The 19,704-nt window shown below is 31.3% G+C and overlaps 1 long non-coding RNA gene across 1 annotated transcript in view; it reads right to left on the bottom strand.

The window, feature by feature from the left end:
* LOC126758785 (uncharacterized) overlaps positions 1 to 19,704 on the bottom strand; it is a 154,701-nt gene that overhangs the window by 83,982 nt on the left and 51,015 nt on the right. Inside the window, exon 2 of the long non-coding RNA XR_007666882.1 lies at positions 11,683 to 11,724. This is a non-coding gene — a long non-coding RNA (uncharacterized LOC126758785). The remainder of the gene's footprint in view (positions 1 to 11,682; positions 11,725 to 19,704) is intronic.

Here is a 19,704-nt window from a genome sequence, read left to right as displayed (position 1 = left end):
TATCGGTATAAGAAATATCAGGTTTGGTCTATTTTAATCGACTTTCAAATCGATAATTTATCAAATATTCTTGACATCGATGCAAGAAATAACGCTTTTATCATTCTTAATCGATACTTTTGAAGTCAGATTAAATAGTTTTAAAATATATCGCTAAGAGTCGAATATTCATGAAATCGTTACAAGAACTCATTGTGAGATTATTATCATTCTCAAATAATTCGAAAGCATATTATTCCACGCCCATCTTTCAGATAAAGGTTATGTTTGCAGCTATTAAAAGTGCTATAACCTCTTAAAGAATAATGATTTATGATATCGATGATGTAATTTAATTTTAAAGTTGAAGAACTGGCCTTTAAGCGGTCTTACTTCCCATACAATGATTTTCGTCCTAATGACCGGATTTTTGTTGTTAATATGGTGCAATATTTAAGAAATTTTCATGAAATTAAGTGAATATGTTTTCTCCAGCGTCATTCGTGATACGGCTCCAATTACTTTTTTCTTCATTTCAACAAATCAGCAAGCAGTAAAAATATAAAAATTAAAAAAAATTAGCAATAGCAAATATAATACTGAAAAACTCCGAATGATACAAAAATTCTGACATTTTACAAGCTTGAGTGATATATGTATGATTAGCAAACAAGCGTGCAATTTGTAAACAATCACGCCAAAAATAATAGCAAAAAGCGCAAAAAATAATAAAGAAAGTTATTTCAAAATACTGTCAGCCATAAAAAGTGACTAGGAAAGAGGAAGTTAATAAAAAATTAAATAAAAAATGATAAAAGTGCCATCAAGCACGCAGAGGAGGACAAGCGAGTGAGCAAATGTACGCAATAGTATTACTAGAAATCAATCATGAAAATCAGTATATATGTAAGCAACAAAGAACGCCAAAAAGAGATAGTAATTCAGGTGCAAGCAAACTTCTTTCAAAACTTTTAACGAACTCCATATTTTTTATTCTTTTTTTAGTGTAAGACAAGCAACAGGTAATCAAATTAAGCAAACATATTCAATACAACTGACGTATACTACTATTAAATACAATAAACGGCAAATATAAGAAAATAACTGTAAAATATTTCATACAATAATTTATACAAAAGCATAAGTACTTACTTACATACAAATACATACATACATACAAGCATAACTTACAATTATAAATTGTCGTCTAACTCAATACGCGTAGCCTAAAAGTATGCAATATGCAGCAAAAAGCAGAAATAGTGTAATAAAGAAGCATCCTAACTAATGCCATGCATTTACAATAGACTGGTTAGTTTTTTTTTAAATAACCTTAACGGTTATTTGCTGTAGGTGTAGCTTAAACGGTAAAGTAATGGATATGAAACGGTAAACTAATGGATATGGTAGTGTAATGCAGCTAGTAATTAAAATGAATTTGAGCAGTAAGTGAAGAGCAGTAAATGAAGCAAATGATTTATATGTAATTGTATTTTACAAAAATAAAACCATTATGTAATTATTAAAAATACAACAACAACAGTTTGTAATTTTATAAAAACATAAAAAATATGAGTAATTATGTAAAATACAAGTATAATGCCATTCGTAAGTTAGTAAAATAAAGCTATGCATACTGAGGAATGTCGAAGGCAGATCTACAAAGCATACTTCTAGGAGCTGAGAGTGAAAAAAGAAAGAGGAAATAAAAAATATAAACATATAAACATATAAATACAGCATAAAATATAAAAATTATAAAACTTAACAAAAAATCCATTAAAATAAAAATAAATAAAATACAAAAATTAAATAAATTAAATAAAAAAAATAAAACAAAAAAAATTTTAATTGAAAAAAAAAAAAATAAAATTTAAAAAAATTAAAAATGAAATAAAAAACACAATTGAAAAAAAAAAATTAATAAAATAAAAAATAAAATAATAAATAATTCATAAATAAAATGAAATAAAAAAATTTAAGTACAAAAATTAAATAAAATAAAAGAATTTAAATAGGAAAAATATTAAAAAATTTAATTAAAAATAAATAAAATACAAAAATTAAATAAAAAAGAAACATAAATAAGAAATAAATAAAATTAAAAAATATAATAAAATTAAATGAAATAAAACCAAATAAAAAATAAATTAAATAAAACACAAAAATATAAAATAATTAATAAATAAAGTTCAATATAAAATAAAGTACAATATCGTATAACAAAATTTAATTAAAAAAAAAATAAAATACCAAAATTAAATAAAATAAAATATATGTAAATAGAAAACAAAGAAAAAAAAATAAAATTAAAAAGGCATAACGTGAAATTATATTAAAAAGAATAAATAAATTTGTATAAAAATTAAAATAAAATGAAATAAAATTATCAGTTTAACATTTATGACATCGATACGAGTTGGTTATCGATTTTATCAATTTTAATCGTTTTATAATCTATAATTTATTAGGTCGGATTTGAAGTTTTTGAATAAATTGCTTTAATCAAATATTTTTAATATCGATAATCGATTTTTTATCGATAATTAACTAATTTTTCTAGACTTGATAATTTAATAAACCTGATTTGATAGTTTTCAAATGTAACGCTAAAACTCTAGTAGTTTTTATGAAACGATAAAATAAATGTTGATTTTATATATCTGAATCGATTTTTATTCGATAATTTATCAAGTCGGATTTACTAGCTGTCTTTTATATCAAATCATAATTAATGGGTTTAAAAATATTTTGCTAAAGGTCAAACTTTCATGATTTCGGTACAAGAATTTTTTGTTTTTTTGAATAGATTCATATCGATTTTTAATCGATAATTTTTCAAGTCGAATTTACTAGCTTTCAAATGTTATAAGACAAATATTTATGATATCGATACCAAAAAAGGTAAGGTTAATCGATAATTCATCAAATCATAATTGAGAGGTTTTCTGTATTTTGCTAAAAGTAAAATTTAGGTGATTTCAGTACAAGAAATTGGTTTTACAAAAAAATGTATATCGATTTATAACCGATTTTAATCGATAATTTAACAAACTGGACTGACAGCTTTCAAATATATTGCTAAAAGTCAAATATTTATAATAGCGATACAAAAATTTCGCGTTTCTTTATTTTAATCGACTTTTAATTTATCTCAATCGATTTGATAGTTACATATAAAGTATATAGTATAAAGTCAAGTACTTACGATACCTATATAAAAATGGCGATTTAGGGTTGATTTATTTTAAACGATAAATTATCAAATTAGATTTTTGAGGTATATCGCCATATTTCAAATAAAAAAAAAAACAAAATAAAGAGTTTTAGGTTTTATCTATTTTAATCGACTTTTAATCAATAGTTTATCAAACGCCAAGTATTTATGATATCGATTTATCTATTTTCATTGATTAATCGGTAATTAAATATTGGTTTGATTTCAAAATAAAAATAATATAAAATAAAATAAAATAAAAAAATAAAATAAAATAAAATAAAATAAAATAAAATAAAATAAAATAAAATAAAATAAAATAAAAAAATAAAATAAAATAAAATAAAATAAAATAAAATAAAATAAAATAAAATAAAATAAAATAAAATAAAATAAAATAAAATAAAATAAAATAAAATAAAATAAAATAAAATAAAATAAAATAAAACAAAATATACAATAAAATAAAATAAACAAAAATAAAATAAAACAAATTTTAATAAAATAGGTAAAAATATATCGGAATAAAATGAAATAAAACCGAAAATAGTAAAACAACAAAGTGCAAAAAGTTTTTTTTTAATAATTACAAATAAATAAATAATAAAATAATCAAGAATATGAAAAAATTGAATTAATAAAATAAGGGTAAAGATCTGAAAAAATATATATTCATTACTAAAAAGCCAGATAAAAATTAAGTTAAATTAAAAAAATAAAATTTTTAATTTTTAACAATAAAAATGTAAACACACACTTTCCGCATTACTCTTTTATACAATTTACACAAATACATACATAAGATACATAAATGATCAAAAATATAAATAACCAAAATTTATATGCAATAGACATATACAAAATTACTAAAATAAAAAAAATATATATATTTATTATATGCAATAAAATAAAAATTTGAATAAAATAAAAAACAAAAAAGTAGATTAATAAAAAATTATAAATAAATAAATATTGCTATGTAATTATCAATAAGAAAACTGCAGAAAAAATAAAATAATAAAAACCAAAAAATATACAGTCATGTGAAAAATATGCATTGCCTACTAAACCGTTTAATGACTAATAAATATTTAAACAAAATACTTGTAATGCATGTGACACAGAAAATTATTAAAACAATATACATACTTATACATAAATATATACATAACTATAAATATATATACAGATACATATATGTTTATATATAGTATATAAATAAAAAAAAAATATCAGCTAAATAACTGTAGTTATAGTGCGCTAATATTCCGTTATGATATGGTGGAATTTTTTGTAATTTTGATAAACTGCAAAGCTAATGAAGATTTGAGCGTGTTAGAGAGAGACAGAAATATGCTAACGTAATGTTTGATAAGAAATAATCAAACAAAGTAATGAAACTTGTGCTGAAATTTATGTAGTGGCCGATAAGAGCTAAGCAAATAGTAATGCTTAATGAAGGAAGTGATTCAGCTGAATGCGATACAGATAAATAAATAATAAAAATAAATTTGAAAAATTATGAAAAATCGTGTTTTGAATTTCTGGGTGTGTGTGTGTTTGGAAAGTTTCAAAAAGATCCGATCTTTTCGAGCCAACTTTTGTTCAGACCCAATTCTGACACAATGAAGAGATTCAAGAGCTGCTCTTCATCAAGAAAAAGGTTCAGCAAGGTTTGGTGTGGTTTGTGGGCCGGTGGAATCGTTGATCCATATTTGTTCAAGAATAATGCTGGTGACAACGTAACCGCGTCATGATAATCGACTATTTGGTGCCTGAAATTGAAGCTCGTGATCTCAGCGACATTTGGACTCAAAAAGACGTCTCCACTTCCCACACCTTGCACCAATCAATGGATTTATTGAGCGAACACTTCGGTGTGCAGATAATTTCCCGTTTTAGGCCGGTTGATTGGCCACCAAGATCGTGTGATATCACTCCGTTAGACTTTTTCCTGTGGCGATACGTAAGCTATAAAGTTTATGCGTACAATGCCGCTTCGATTCAGGTCTTGAAACGAAACATCACGCGTGTCATTCGCCAGGTACCAGGCAAATGCTTGAACGAGTCATCAAAAATTGGGCGCAACGGATGGATCATATGAAACGTCGCCGTGGCCAACATTTTAAAGAGATAATCTTCAAAAAATAAATGTCATAGAATGTTCTTTCGAATGCTAATAAACATTTCCCATCAAATTTGAAGTTTCTGTGAGTTTTCTCTAAAAAAAGTAGAGAACTTCGAAATGGATCACCATATACAGAAGCAAAAAAACGGAAAAACCGAACCAGAGTATGGGCAAAAGCAATGCCAAGTTAACCGGCAGAATGTCATAGTTATGCCGCTGTGCTTCAAGACATACGACAAGACGTTATGAGAACCAAGACAAGGGGCAAGTCTAGGCAATACGGAAAACAAAAAATCGGGCTCCTGATCTTCGAACGGAAGAAAGGTGAAAAACCAAAATCGGAGCTACAAAATGTGCTCAAGATGTGTTCTACGTGGTATAGCTTCTCTAAGCGAGCTAAAGCAGAAAGTCACAACAGAGATCCGAGGCTTAGAGTCATTAACCATCGTAGCAGAAGCCAAACACTAAGTAAGACTATTGCTAGTGGAAGCAGACGTCGAAATAACAGTAAGGATCAGCGCTCCATATACGCGCATATGTGATGTTAACAGCCGATAGCGCAAGATGGATCAGTCGCGGGATGAAATTCATGAAGAAAGTTAAGAAAATGCTACAGATGTTTAAACTTAGTCCATCTGCAATGGGAATAAGAAGCGCCCGACTAATGCATACGATATGAGAAACCCTGTCACAAACTGAAAGACTGCATAATATTTTATTGTTTCCAAAAAATAATCCACCTTCAGAAGGTCAGCATAATGTGAAAAAAATCCATACATCACACTGGTAGCTGAAGGAAACGAAACCAGTTACATGAGTGGAAAGTGCTAGAAAACTCTGCTGGTAGCAACCACCCTACTTCGAGGGCCCAAATAAAATACCAACAACAGCTAAGAGATAGGGTACACTTAGATGTTTACTTCCAACTAAAAGGGAATGGAACGTAAGAGCATAAGGAATATAAAACTACGAAACTGAGTTACAATAGGAAAGATAAATGAGAAGAACTATCTGTGGTGCCTCGGATACTAGATTGTGCTCATCGGAAACACTCTGTTCTCAACCCATAATCTGAGAAAAGACCCCAGGCGTAAGAGACCTCATGCCCCCTTTTACTTTGTAGGAAATGAGCGCGGCCGCGAGCTCTTTAAAGGCTAAAAACGCTCTTGGCCCGACGGGATAAAGGCTGAAGTAATAAAGTTAATCTCTATGAAACGCCCGCTCTTATTGCTAACCATGTATAATGCATGTCTGAACGACGCCATTTTCTCAGACATATGGAAGAGACAGTATTTGCCGCTGATAAGCAAAAGTAAAGGAGACCCAGAGACAACTTCAGCATACAGCCCCCAACCAACACTGATGATAGGCCTTCGACATGCGACAACAGGGTTCAGACCAGCAGTTCCACTAACGGAGCCGTTGAAGACGGATAGCAATTTTTCGAGGCCAATGCTCCTCCTCGCAATAATTAATTTAGGAAGCTCGTTCAATAGCGCGAATAAATATACAAATATATATTTTTAATATTTTTGTTATTATTCAATGTCACACCCAAACTTCAAACTTTTCATAACCTTCCTTCTCCCTAATCCTGCGCCAAAAGGTTTTGAAAATACTTAGCGACATTTTCTTCACCGCCGCAGTTGCGGATAGATCCCAAAGGCTTACAATTAAATCCTTACAAAATTCACAAACAATTAAAAGCACTTGAAGGACAAAATTATCATAAAAAGTTGAAAAGGAAAAATCGACAAAAATGGAAAGGATGGTGGGCGGTTGGTCGCAGTCCGTAGAAGCCAGCAGCGGGTCCACTGTCTAATAGCGTAATTAACGACATTTTTGACCTAACTGTACTTTGGCGACATTATTTTAATGCACGAAAATATAAATACATAATGAGCATTTACATAATGATATATACATACATATATACAGATACATCACCGTTATTATTTGGCATTTGAAAATAAATTAAGCCGGGCTGCCGTCGAAGGGTACGAAAGCAACGGAGCAAAGGCGTCGCAGGACATTAGCAAAAATCTCTACTTTTTTCAGTAATGAAAAAAAAAAAACAAGAATTGTAGCATATATAAAATGAGGGGAAATTTTTACGCACTAGCGCTGCTGATGAAGAAGAAAATAAAATAAATAATAAGAAGGGTTTGGAGGTGTGAAGAGTGGGTGGGAAACAAAAAAACAAATGAGTAACAAATGAAATGGAGCGAGAAGTAATGTGGAAATAAGTTTAAATTAGTAGAAATCGAAGAGATGCGACATGAAGGTAAGAGCAAGAAGCTTGGTTAAGGTGTTGGAGGAGGTGTGGTCGAACAAAATGCTGGTGATGGGATTGAGTGAATGTTGCACAGTGCAAAATGAAGGTAAAGGTAGAATATGGAAGAAATTTCTAAGAATGAAGTGTCGAGAATTCATTTCGGAGCTGCATTAAGCATAAAAAAATCGAGCTTGCGCTTCGTCCAAAAAAAAAATTTGGTACCGTTGTTTATCACACTACTTTCGTGGATAAAAAATGCTCACCTGGAAAATGAGACCCAAAATGTCTTCTAAATACAGCTTTGGGGTTTCAGATTTGTTTTGAAAATCGGAGGCGAGGAAAATATAGCTATAGAAAACTGTTTCTATGAAAACTGTTAGAGTAAGATCCTTTTATGATTTCAGTATCTCTTATGTTGGCCACTTTGAATCTGTTAAATGATTCAGATTCATATTTCACTTCAATAATAAATAGGTGGCTGCCTTTAGCAGGCTATGTCTGAATCCCGCAAAGCTAATACGGCTGTTTTAACTGACTTTGAGCACTACCTAAGGCTCCGTCCGGATCGGGAAGAATCTCTACGGGCCGTTCGATACCAAATGGGGTTTCAGACAAGGTGACCCCTATAGTGTGACTTCTTCAATCTACTGCTGGAGAAAATATTTCGAGCTACAGATCTGAATGGGGAAGATACAATCTTCTACAAGACATCGGCGTACGCCGATGACATCGAAATCCACCGCAGAATAACTCTTGCCAACAGCTGCTACTTCGGACTGAAGAGGTAATTGAGAAGTAAAGCCATAAAGTCACTCAAAATCCCCTTTCGGTTATACTGTTCGATGACAACAGCTGATGAGTCGGCATTTCAAGTTTTCGAGAGAAAGAAAAGGAAGAACGACTGGCGCGTTTTTGTAGCGCCAATAAATAAGAAGAAGAAAAAGTAATTAGGTGAATAAGTATAGAGCATTTTTTATATGTTTACAGCCCCATTCTCCCAGCTCAGCTACCAATATTATTATTTTCGGAGTTCTAAAGTTAATTTGAGTTAATAGTGTAACTGATGGATCTACCATAGACTTCTTACTAGTATCGCTATTGTAGTAGATCTCTATTTAAAGTTCGGATGTCTAAGAAAACTTAATTTTTGCAGAATGAATTGCAGATCCTCTAATAGAAGACTTAAAAATCAACTTGTTTCGGCGGTATTGGAAAAAAATGGGGTTAAGTTATTCGGAAAACTAGCGGATACCAGAGCTATTTGCAAAACTAGAGGACGCCGAGTACCCTTTAGGCTTTCAAGCACATATTATGTACATAGAATTTTGGTTCCAAACATCTTAATGGCGTCTTCTCCATTCGCGATTGCCTCGTTGGCGTTGCAGAAGGTCGCCGAGGAAACCCCATCCCAAAATATGTTTTAGAAGATTGTTACTTGCTGTTGTTTGCTAAGCGAACTGTTTCAACACCCAAGAAGTCTACAAAGTGAAGCACTAGGTAGACCTATCGAAACTCTGATTCCGTTGCTTCACTTTTTACCTTGAAGAATCTTCAAAGAAACTGAGAATCATACTCTCGCAGTGGTTCAACTATCTGTGAGACTACTAATTTTTGAAATATCGCCCAGCTAATGCAACCCTGCCCACTTTTCAGCTAACATTTAACGCTCCAAACAAATAATCAGAGTATATTGTAAATATTTAGCAGTAAAAGAAAACGCATAAAAATGAAATAAATGTGGAAAATGTGAAAATGAATAATGACAACAAGGAGAACGCGTATAAAAATGAGATTCATTTACTTGGTAACGCTTACGCAAGGCAAATAAATTCGAATTTGAAATTGAAAGCGAAGAAAAATGCGCGTCTAGCCAAAGGCGAGAGTGGCCAAATTGAACGAGTTGATTGCAAGAGTCCATGGGGAGCAAAAAATAAAAAAAGTGTAAGGAGATTTGCGAAGAAAAGAAAAAGCGGAAGGAGTAGCAGTACAAAAAAAATGTTCAAACGTAGATATGTGTGCGTGTGATGAAAGAGTTGCGCCAGCGGCGTGGCCGAAGCTCTCCTCAAGCGCGCACACAATATCGCTACAACGAATTGAGTTTGTCACGCAATCACAGCAACAAAAATCAACATTTTTCTACGCACTTTTCGGTAATAACCGACAATAAAAGCAAACGGCAACAACAACAGTAAAAGAAAACAACAACAATACGCAACTAAAGCGACAGCAGAAACAGAAAAAACAGTAACAAGCAGAAAAATGCAAATGGGCAGTATCGTTAACGCAGCAAAGTGGGCGGGGCAGTACAGCATGATTGCGTTTTCTGTTGAAGAGAAAGTGATTTGAGCTGGCAATGGCTAGAGGATTTTAAAACAAATGACAACCACTCAGCGAGGCATAAGCCAAGAGACAAACATACATACATATGTATGTATATACATACAAAGGCAAGACGATGGTATTGCGGGAAAAGGGTTCTATGATGGAAATATACTGGCAAGTAGGTGGACAGGCGGTTCAAAGACTCAAAGTACTTGACAGTTTGACAGACAATGGATTGAGTGATGGCAAAATGCAGGTACAATGGGGTGGGTTGGGATAATTTTGTGTAATAAAGTATGAATTTTATAAAAATTAAATGAATTATAATTTTATAAGTGTGTTTATTTTGATTATTGTAATTTTTACATTAAATTAATGATTTTTTATTTAAATTTTTTTATAAAATGTCCTTAATTAAACTTATTTCAATAATTTTTTTAATATCATTACAAAACAATTACAAATAATTGTTTAATTAAAACATTATAATTATTATTATTTTTTCAATTAAAAATTTATAACGAAATTTTTTTCAATTAAAATTTAAAAAACATCATAATTAATTTTTTTTTATTAAAAACTTATAATTCAAGTTTTTTTATAATTTTTTAAAAATGATTTTACTAATTATTAATTTAATTATAATTTTTAATTGAATTTTTTCAATAATTTTTTTAATATCATTACAAAACAATTACAAATAATTGTTTAATTAAAACATTATAATTATTATTATTTTTTCAATTAAAAATTTATAACAAAATTTTTTTCAATTAAAATTTAAAAAACATCATAATGAATTTTTTTTGATTAAAAACTTATAATTCAATTTTTTTTTTATAATTTTTTAAAAAATATTTTATTAATTATTAATTTAATTATAATTTTTTTAATACATTTTCTTAATTGAATTTTTTCAATAATTTCTTTAAAATCATTAAAAAACAATCATAATTAATTTTTTTATTTAAAACATTATAATTAATTTGTTTTTAATATTAAAAATTTATAATTTAATTTGTTTTAATTATTTTCAAACTAAAATACTCAGTATCTGCGTTCAATATAAATAAATAAAATGCTGGCCTTAAATTTATTGTAAAACTTTTAAGCTGAAGAGCGTTTATAAAAATTTCAAACAGGGTTACCACATGTTTTCAATTCAAATCAAAAACAATGAAACAGATTTGAATACACATTCAAAGTTTGAAAATTGTGTATACCAAAAACAATGCACAAAGTATTTGCTAAAAAAATACTATTTAATAATGTTGCCACCTTACTTGGAATACAAAGTGTTTTAATTGTAAAATTATTAATAAAACCCTGAAAAATAACAATTTAAACAACTCAAAAACTGAATCTTAATTATGAGTCACAAAATTATGTTTTTATAGGGTTGCCATCTAACTGTCAATAGCAAAAGTTTTTAAAGAAAAACATTTTTGAATAAAAACTGCAAATAAAAAGAGTACTAAAATAAAACAAAAACTCACAAAAATTATCTGAAGTATATTATAAAAAGGGTTGCCACCTAACTTTCAATAATAAAAGTTTTTAAAATAAAATATTTTTGAATAAATCTCCAAATAATAAGAATACGAAAAGAGTAAGAAAACCCAAAAAAATTATTTGAAGTATGTTATGAAAAGGAGTTGCCATACTTATTATTTTTTGAAATAATTTATATATTCAAAATTTTATTCAAAATGTATTAAGGACATGAAATGACTATATTTAAAAAAATCTTACAGAACTCACCATTATAGTGTTGCCAACGTATCATAAGGCAGACTGCTGTAACTGCAATAAAAAATTAAAGTTAAAAAATTAAAAAAGGGAAAATGTAATAATAATAGTGTTAGCATATACATACATAATAAGTTTGAAAAAAAAACTGCTATTGAAAATGTGAGGTTAGGAGGTAGTTAAATGACTAACAGTTGAACAGGGGAGTCGGGACATTATTTTCACTAAAAAATTAATTAAGTAAAACATCCAAGCCATTTAGTAATCAAAGTCTAAAAGTCGGGAAATTAATTTGTTATAAAAAAAAATATTTAAAAAATTCGTGAAATTACTATTTTTTATTTGAATTGTTTTTTGATTTAAATCATTTCATTATTGAAAAAATTTATTTAAAAAAATTTTTTAAATGTCAATTCATTATGTAAAAAAATATACACAAAACTAATAATAGTTTTTTAAATTTTTTCTTAAATGAAAAATCTTTTAGTCCGCTGAACCCACTGTGCAGCCAATATTTTGCATTAAGTTGTGTGTATGTACAGATGTGCACAAATTAATAAATTTTTTACTTATTTGAAAATTTTTACAAATTAAAAACACTTTTTCGATTACTGTTAGTTTGAATATGTTTTATTAAAAATAATATTTACTACGTAAAAAATTTCATATCCCACAATTTGAAGTTTTTTTATGGTTTTCCGTATTTCTTTGCAATTTTTTAGCATTTTTTTTTAAATAAATGACTTTTGTTTAAAAGCATTTCGGTGGACTTGACCCACTGTGCCACGTTACAACACATAAAAAATATCCCACATTTTCCCTTAATAATATCATAATTATTTTGAAATTTTTTTATAAAAAAAATTTGCAAAAAATGTTCATTTACAACCCACTGTGCCATAGTTTTCCACCACACTTACACACACAAACACTTTATGGACCAGTAATGGCATCTATAATTTTGCTTATTTTCAGCTGTATTTTCTCGTCATTTTTTAGTGCGGCACTTTGCGTCCAACCCTTTCATGCCGCCCGCAGCATGCCAACCCCCTCCAGCGCGCACACACACACACACAGGGAGACAAGCTGTCGCATTCTTATCTACGCAATGCGAAATAATTACTTTTCTTTGGTTTTTAATTTTTTGTCGGCGCTTAAGCAAAGCGCATTTTTCAACCACTCAAGTGCGTGCGTAGGCGAACGGTTGCGGGGGAGGCGGGAGACGGCATATTAAAAGCGCGTTTTTCTACTTTTTTGGTATTGAAAACCGTTTTGCCCGCAGCTTGCGCTAGTTGCCTTGGCGTTGGCTATTTATCTGCTGCTACAGCCTCATCTTCCTCTTCTTCTTCTTTGGCGCGCATCTAATTAGACGCAATGTGTTGTGGACATAGCGAAAAAGGGTTAAAAAGTTTTACACGATTTTTTTGTTATTATAATTTTTGTTTTTTTTTTGTTCGTTTTGCTTTAATTTTTCTATTTATATTTATTTAAGGCGGCACAGCGAAAAAGGGGTAAGTAAATAGTAAGAAAATGGTGGTGGCGAACTTAACTTGTTGTTTTTGCTGTTTTTGTGCTCATGTAATATTAAAAAGTGTTTGAGAAAATGCAGAAAAATTTAAGAAAAAAATAAAACCAACAAAAAATAGATAAATAAGTGACAGCTTCAGGGGCGGAAATTCGGCAAAAGAGAATACATTAAAAGTAAATCGCGGCCAATGTCAAATAAGCAGCAAAGCAGCAATAAAATATATGTACATTTCTGAGAAAAAAATCAAACGTGGACCAGCCTCGCAAATTTACGCAACGAACGCGTAAGGACTACCGTTATATGCTGTCACAGCCACATCGGGCACTCAAGGACACAAATGTCCTTTTTCGTATTTGCGCGTATCTTTACGCCTGAATTAACAGAGTTGGGTAATTTCCTTTGCCTCGTTCGGCATTCACTTGAATTTTTCTTTTTATCTCCAATTTTTCTTCTTACTTCTGACTAATGCAATCAATTGGCATTTGTTAAAATACAAGTTGAATTTTAATTCTTTTTTCACGGTTCAACCCTTTCAAGCAGCAATAAAAAGTTTTGTGGATGACAACTCACTAGCAATTAGTAGTATTTGCGGAGAGAAAATATTTGGTGATTATTTATAAAGTTTTCACTTTCTATAGTAAGCAGGAAAGCGAATCTACTTCAGGTTAAAGTTAAAAATTTTTTTCCGAAAAACGATTTTTCAACCGAAAATATAGATATAAAGAGTACAAAGTTAACTTCGGCTGCAACGAAGCTATAATAATGGTAGCTTTGCATTCGGCAATAATTCATGCCAAATTTCGTGCAGATATCTTGTCAAATAAAAAAATATTCCATACAAGGACTTAATTTTGATCTGTCAGTTTGTATGACAGCTCTATGCTACAGTGATGCGATCTGAACAGTTTTCACAAAGATTGCGCCACTGTTTTAGGGAATAATTCATGCCAAATTTCGTGCAGAAATATTGCCAAATAAAAAAGTTTTCCATACTAAAATTTACTTTGGATCGGTCAGTTTGTATGACAGCTATAGCCTGTATTGATGGTTTCGACAAATGAGCAGCTTTTTGAGCAGAAAAAGACATGTGTAAAATTTCAGAGCATCTCCGTTCCCTTCTACCTGCTAACTTAATATACCCTTTTCAGGGTATAAAAACATAAGCTTTACTTATTTTCCATTGAATTTCGTTTCGTCACCCAAACAAGCCATATCGGAAATCATATAATCTTGATATAGTGAAGTAAAATCTAGTAAGCACGAATCTCAAATTACAGAATAACGATTTTTACAGCATGATTTGAAACCGTAATCTTTAACAAAACCTCTTAGAGACCGCAGCGGAACTAGTTTTATATCCTCACTTAACATTTTGACAGCCATATTTTCAACTTCCCAGAGGAAGCCAAAGGAGCATATATCATTTGAGAGAGGATATAGTAAATATTAATAAAATCTCAGGACTTCGGATCTGAAATTACCGAAGGACTAACTTTTTGATCTTGATTTTTAAGTGGATGAATGAAAATCAAGCTCAAAATAACCAAGGGGAGTAACGTTTAACAAAACCTTCTGGTCTAATACTATAGCGGTATCACTTGTCCATTCCGACTTTTTCAAAAAATACCGTTTAAACAGCCTTATATTAAATTACCACGCATTATAGAATGGAATGGAGCCAAATTTTGAGAGTTCAAATCTAAAACTTCTTATATGAGGAAACAGTATACGTAACACATTTGATATCACCGAAAAAAAGGGAGCTGGACAAAACCTTAAGCATTCAGATCAAAAACTTTAGAGAAACTACCAATCCGAGACTAGATCTGCAAATTAATAACATTATTCGTGACATTTTCAGTACAAAAACGGGAGACAAACGATTTCTTGAGAACTAAGACTAGCGAGAAGAAGTTTTTAGGCACGCTTGTCAATCAATAGTCTAAATGTTCGTATATTTCCGATTTCTAGCAGAAAACTACAAAGCAAAAACAATTTTATCTAAAGGTAAACGTTTTTTATTCTCGAATTAATTGGATTAAGAAGGAAGCGAGCTTTGCATAAGATTTGAAATCAAAAACTTGATAGAATCCCTTTTCCGTATACTTCTGATTTTTAGCGTGAAGAGCACAAAGTTGTTTCCGTTTTTTTATTCCCGAATAGGCAAACAGTAGCGGAATACTGTGTATTTATCATTGCCATCTAGGAAAAAGGAGAGCTGAGTATAAGAATTCTCGAAGGAATACCCTTTTAAACACACCTCTGAGACCGTAGTGAGCTTAATGGTCAAATAATAGTCAAAACCGGCAAATACAGTTGAACTTTCCTAACTCGAATCATCAAAATCCATAAAAAAACTTCAAGTTGGAGAGACTTCGAGTTAAGGAAGTTCAACTGTATTTCCCATTTAGGCAAAAAGAGAATAAAACATAGCTAGATTTTTTAAGGGCATTACCTAAAACTAGAGAGTTATTGAAATCAGAAAAATCCAATTAAAACCGTTTTACCATGCATAACAATAGAAGAGATAGAGAATTTATCTCGGAGTTTTGGCGCTATCGCATTATTGGTCAAGTTCTTGAGCAGTGGCTGCCGAAAAAGCAATTTCGATCGAACCTTGAGCGCAATAAGACAATTAGATACCATGGGAGAATATATATACAAAAGCATACTTATAAATGAGTATGACCTCTACAAAGGCATGATAAGCAGTTTTTTGGGAATCATTCGCTTGGGTTGCAGTTTTTTAAAGGCCATACAAATTCTGAAATCTTATTTAAAAAAGGCTTTTCAGTCATTAGTACAAGTAAATAAGAATATGTCATGAAATATTAAAAGATTTGCGAACTGTCGTACTTTGCGGTAGTTTTAGTCTATATGGTTTTAAAGGGTTAATAAAATACTCAAAATTATTGAAAAAAATTCAAAATAAAGTAGTTTTAGCAAAATTTGTTCAATATTTTCTATATACATATGTCGAAATAAAAGTTGCATGGGAGTACAGCTGCATGGCCTACGTATTTTTGCAGTAATTTGGATTAATCAGAATTTTAAGGGTGAATAAAGCTTAGGACGACTTATGAAGAAAATGCTCACTTATATAATGGGTTGTCAAAAAGGTCTTGCGGTATTTTTATTGATTTTTTTAATTGAAATGAATTTTTGATGACCGATGCTGCTACGGCTGCTACTATGCCGGTCTCTTTCGACCAATTCAGCGATTTTATCGCAATTTTCGACGATAGGCCTTCCGGAGCGTGGCGCATCTTCGACCACCTCTACATCAGAACGAAAACGTTGAAAGCATCGTTGTGCGGTGGAAATGGAAACTGTATCGGGTCCATAAACTGCACAAATTTTATTGGCGGCTTGAGATGCATTTTTGCCTTTATCCTAGTAGTACTGTAAAATATGCCGTATTTTCTCTTTATTTTGCTCCATGTTTGCGACGCTATAACTCACGAACGACTTAAAAGAAACGACAATCAATCAAACACGTGTTAGCGCGTGAAATGAGCTTTCCAAAAGGTGTAGCATGACCCGATGCGACGAATAAAACTAGAACTACAACTAGCGAAAATACCGCAAGACTTTTTTGACAGCTATTATGTATTTTTAATAAAATTTCTTCAATATTAACCACATAGTATGTAGAGATGTTTTGGAGAGCTGTTAAATTTTGCGGTAATCTTAGTTCATGAAAATCTTAAGGGTTAAGAAATTCTTATCTGCGGTAATCTTAGTTCATGAAAATCTTAAGGGTTAAGAAATTCTGAAAATTTTTGACGAATATGTTCAGTTATATATTTTTAATAAAATTTTTCAATATTTACAACAAATGTGGAGAGTTACATTGGAGAGCTATCGCCTTTTGCGGTAATTTTAGTCTGAACGGATTTTAAAGGTTAATAAAATTTTGAAAATTTATGGGGAAAATGTTTACATATATATTTTTAAATAAAATTTCTTCAATATTTACAACATATCTTGAAATTTTGCATTGGGGTACTATGTGATTTTGCGGTAAGTTTAGTCCACGAGTATTTTAAGGGTTAATAAAATTCTGAAACAAATTTCTGAAGTGCTTAATTCAGTACTTAGAAACATTTTTTCAATATTATTTATGTCGAAACATAAATTGCTTTGGGAAGCTATGTGATTTGGCGGTAATTTAAGTTTATAAGAATTCTAAGGGTTAATAAAATTGTGCGAATTAATCATTTAAATAGAAAATAAAAGTAAAAAATATCTTTAATGATATTTTAAACAGGAAAATAGAAAACAAAAAAAGGTCTTAAGTAAATAAGCATATGGAAGAATAAGATTTGAAAAAGCTTTGCTTTAAATTTATGCATATGGATTTCGAGGGTTAAGAAAATGCTGAAAATTAATAACGGGCAATACTTTTTTTGAAATATTTTTGCTTTTTTACTGAAATAAAGTATTTTTAATAGTACTTCCTATGTCATAGGCAAGCATTATCTCGTATTATAATTATAAATTTTATGGGTTTAGGCAATTTCGCAAATTATAAAAAAAAAAAAAAAAAATATTACAAGAAAAAAATAGTAACATTAGAAAAAACTAAAAAAAAAGTAATTTAATTATCTCTGATCCTCACATTCACGTGGTCAATTGAGTTATAAGACACCTTTGAACTTTAACCTTTTCGTACAACAACCATACAAATGAGTGTTAATATGAAGTGAAACTCAATATGGCAGCCCTACCCTCGCCAACGCTTCGGGCCAAAATGCATGAGATAATTAAAAAATACACCACCTTTCTAGCTGGAACAAAAAAAAAAAATTGCGAAAAATATTGAATTAAAAATATGCAAGGATTTTTCGGGCTCAATTTACCTAAGAGCAAGCAAAACGGAGAAAGGAAGTGTGGAAAATTGAAAAAAATAGAAAGATTAAAAAAAATTATGTAAAAAGGAATTATATAAGATTTGACGAGATTGAAAGCATACAATTACAAAGGCTGTACAGATATATATACATATGTATGTACTGAATGCGTATAAGCATGTGTGAGTGTATCTGTGCACGAAAATTGGTAGTCCTCAGACATACATACATATGTAAGCATATGTGTGAGTATGCATAATAAAATATAACAAAAAGGAAAAGCAGACGCATATATCAAACAAATATGCATGGTATGTATGTATGTGTATATGTATATGTATGTAGAGTTGCATATATGCATATGTGTGTGTATGTACAATAAATCTAATAGATGATGCCCAGGCAAATTTAAATTCACACAGACACACACGCACTCATAAATAAGTCGAGTCGAGTCAAGTCGAGCCGACGAGCAACGGATATAAATATATGCATACACTCCTCACCACCCTTAAAAAGTGGAATGGACCGAGCAAGAGTCAGTCTTACGAATTGCGCGTATAAACATTCAATATTTTGGCATGCCAACAAATAAACTTAATTGCCGGTGCATGGGTGGTGGGTGGCCAGCGAAGTAAGTAGAAATGTATGTGGCAAGCCAGCATGGACCTAAGTCTCTGAGTCCAGTTCAAGCAAGCCAACATGCGTGTGTCTGCATGTTTGGTAAAAGCTGGCACACACGCAGTCTTGCTTGAGCGCTACTTTGGCTGCATACACCAGCATCAATGGCAGAGAAGAGTTCTTTGGCGGAGGAGAAGAATGCGTTGTTCGCAGAGAGAGAGAGAGAGTAGTTCGTGGCACATATGCGACAACAAGGAGCTAGTATCTGAATGCACACTTTTGGTGCGTGAATGCTCGTACAAGCTTAGCGAAATTGTAAATTTTTGAGTGTGTCTAGCTGGTTGGTGCAGGGGTGCACAAATGTTTCTACATAAATGAGGTCTAGTATGATTCGTGTGCGGTTGTCGACTGGGCAATGGGTGTCGCTGTTTATAATATCATGATCTCAAGCGGGCTCCTGTCGGAGTCATTACATTGCAGGCAGGCGACTTCTAGCGAGGGCTGCCGTATTTGAGGTAGGTATAAAATACTAGGGGTAGAGACCTTCGAATTTAAAACTCAACATGGAGGACTATAAAGGAACGGAGCGGACTGGGATATCAGTACAAACGTCGGTTGGAGACGAGGCTGAAACTATAGACGGGTACAGCGATCTTAGGAGCTGTGGCGGAACACGGAAGGCGGAATGAAGCTTCTCTCGAAAAAAAGGAAGTGAAAATACGTAGCCGGAAAGCTAGACGTCAAGCACGCGGACAAATCGACAACTGCTAAGCCAGTGGCGGCAGCCAATGACATTACAAAACGGCATTTGACAGTTGCGCTCATAGACTAGAAATGAAGCTATTGGAAGCCCTGAAGGTGGTAGACCGCAGCAGTATTCCATGGGTGCCCAAAGCGAAGATAACCATATCTCGCGTGGTGAATCCGGAACATGGTCTGCGGCTGCTGCAAGGACAGAATCTGGACGTGCCAACTAGCAACTGGTAGGTGCTAAGCGTGGCGAAATCTATCAAGGAAGATGGCGGCTAAAGC

Source organism: Bactrocera neohumeralis, chromosome 5, assembly GCF_024586455.1.
Source record: "Bactrocera neohumeralis isolate Rockhampton chromosome 5, APGP_CSIRO_Bneo_wtdbg2-racon-allhic-juicebox.fasta_v2, whole genome shotgun sequence".
Lineage (NCBI taxonomy): Eukaryota > Metazoa > Arthropoda > Insecta > Diptera > Tephritidae > Bactrocera > Bactrocera neohumeralis.
Note: the sequence above shows the minus strand (reverse complement) of the source record. Positions and strands in the feature narration are given on the sequence as shown.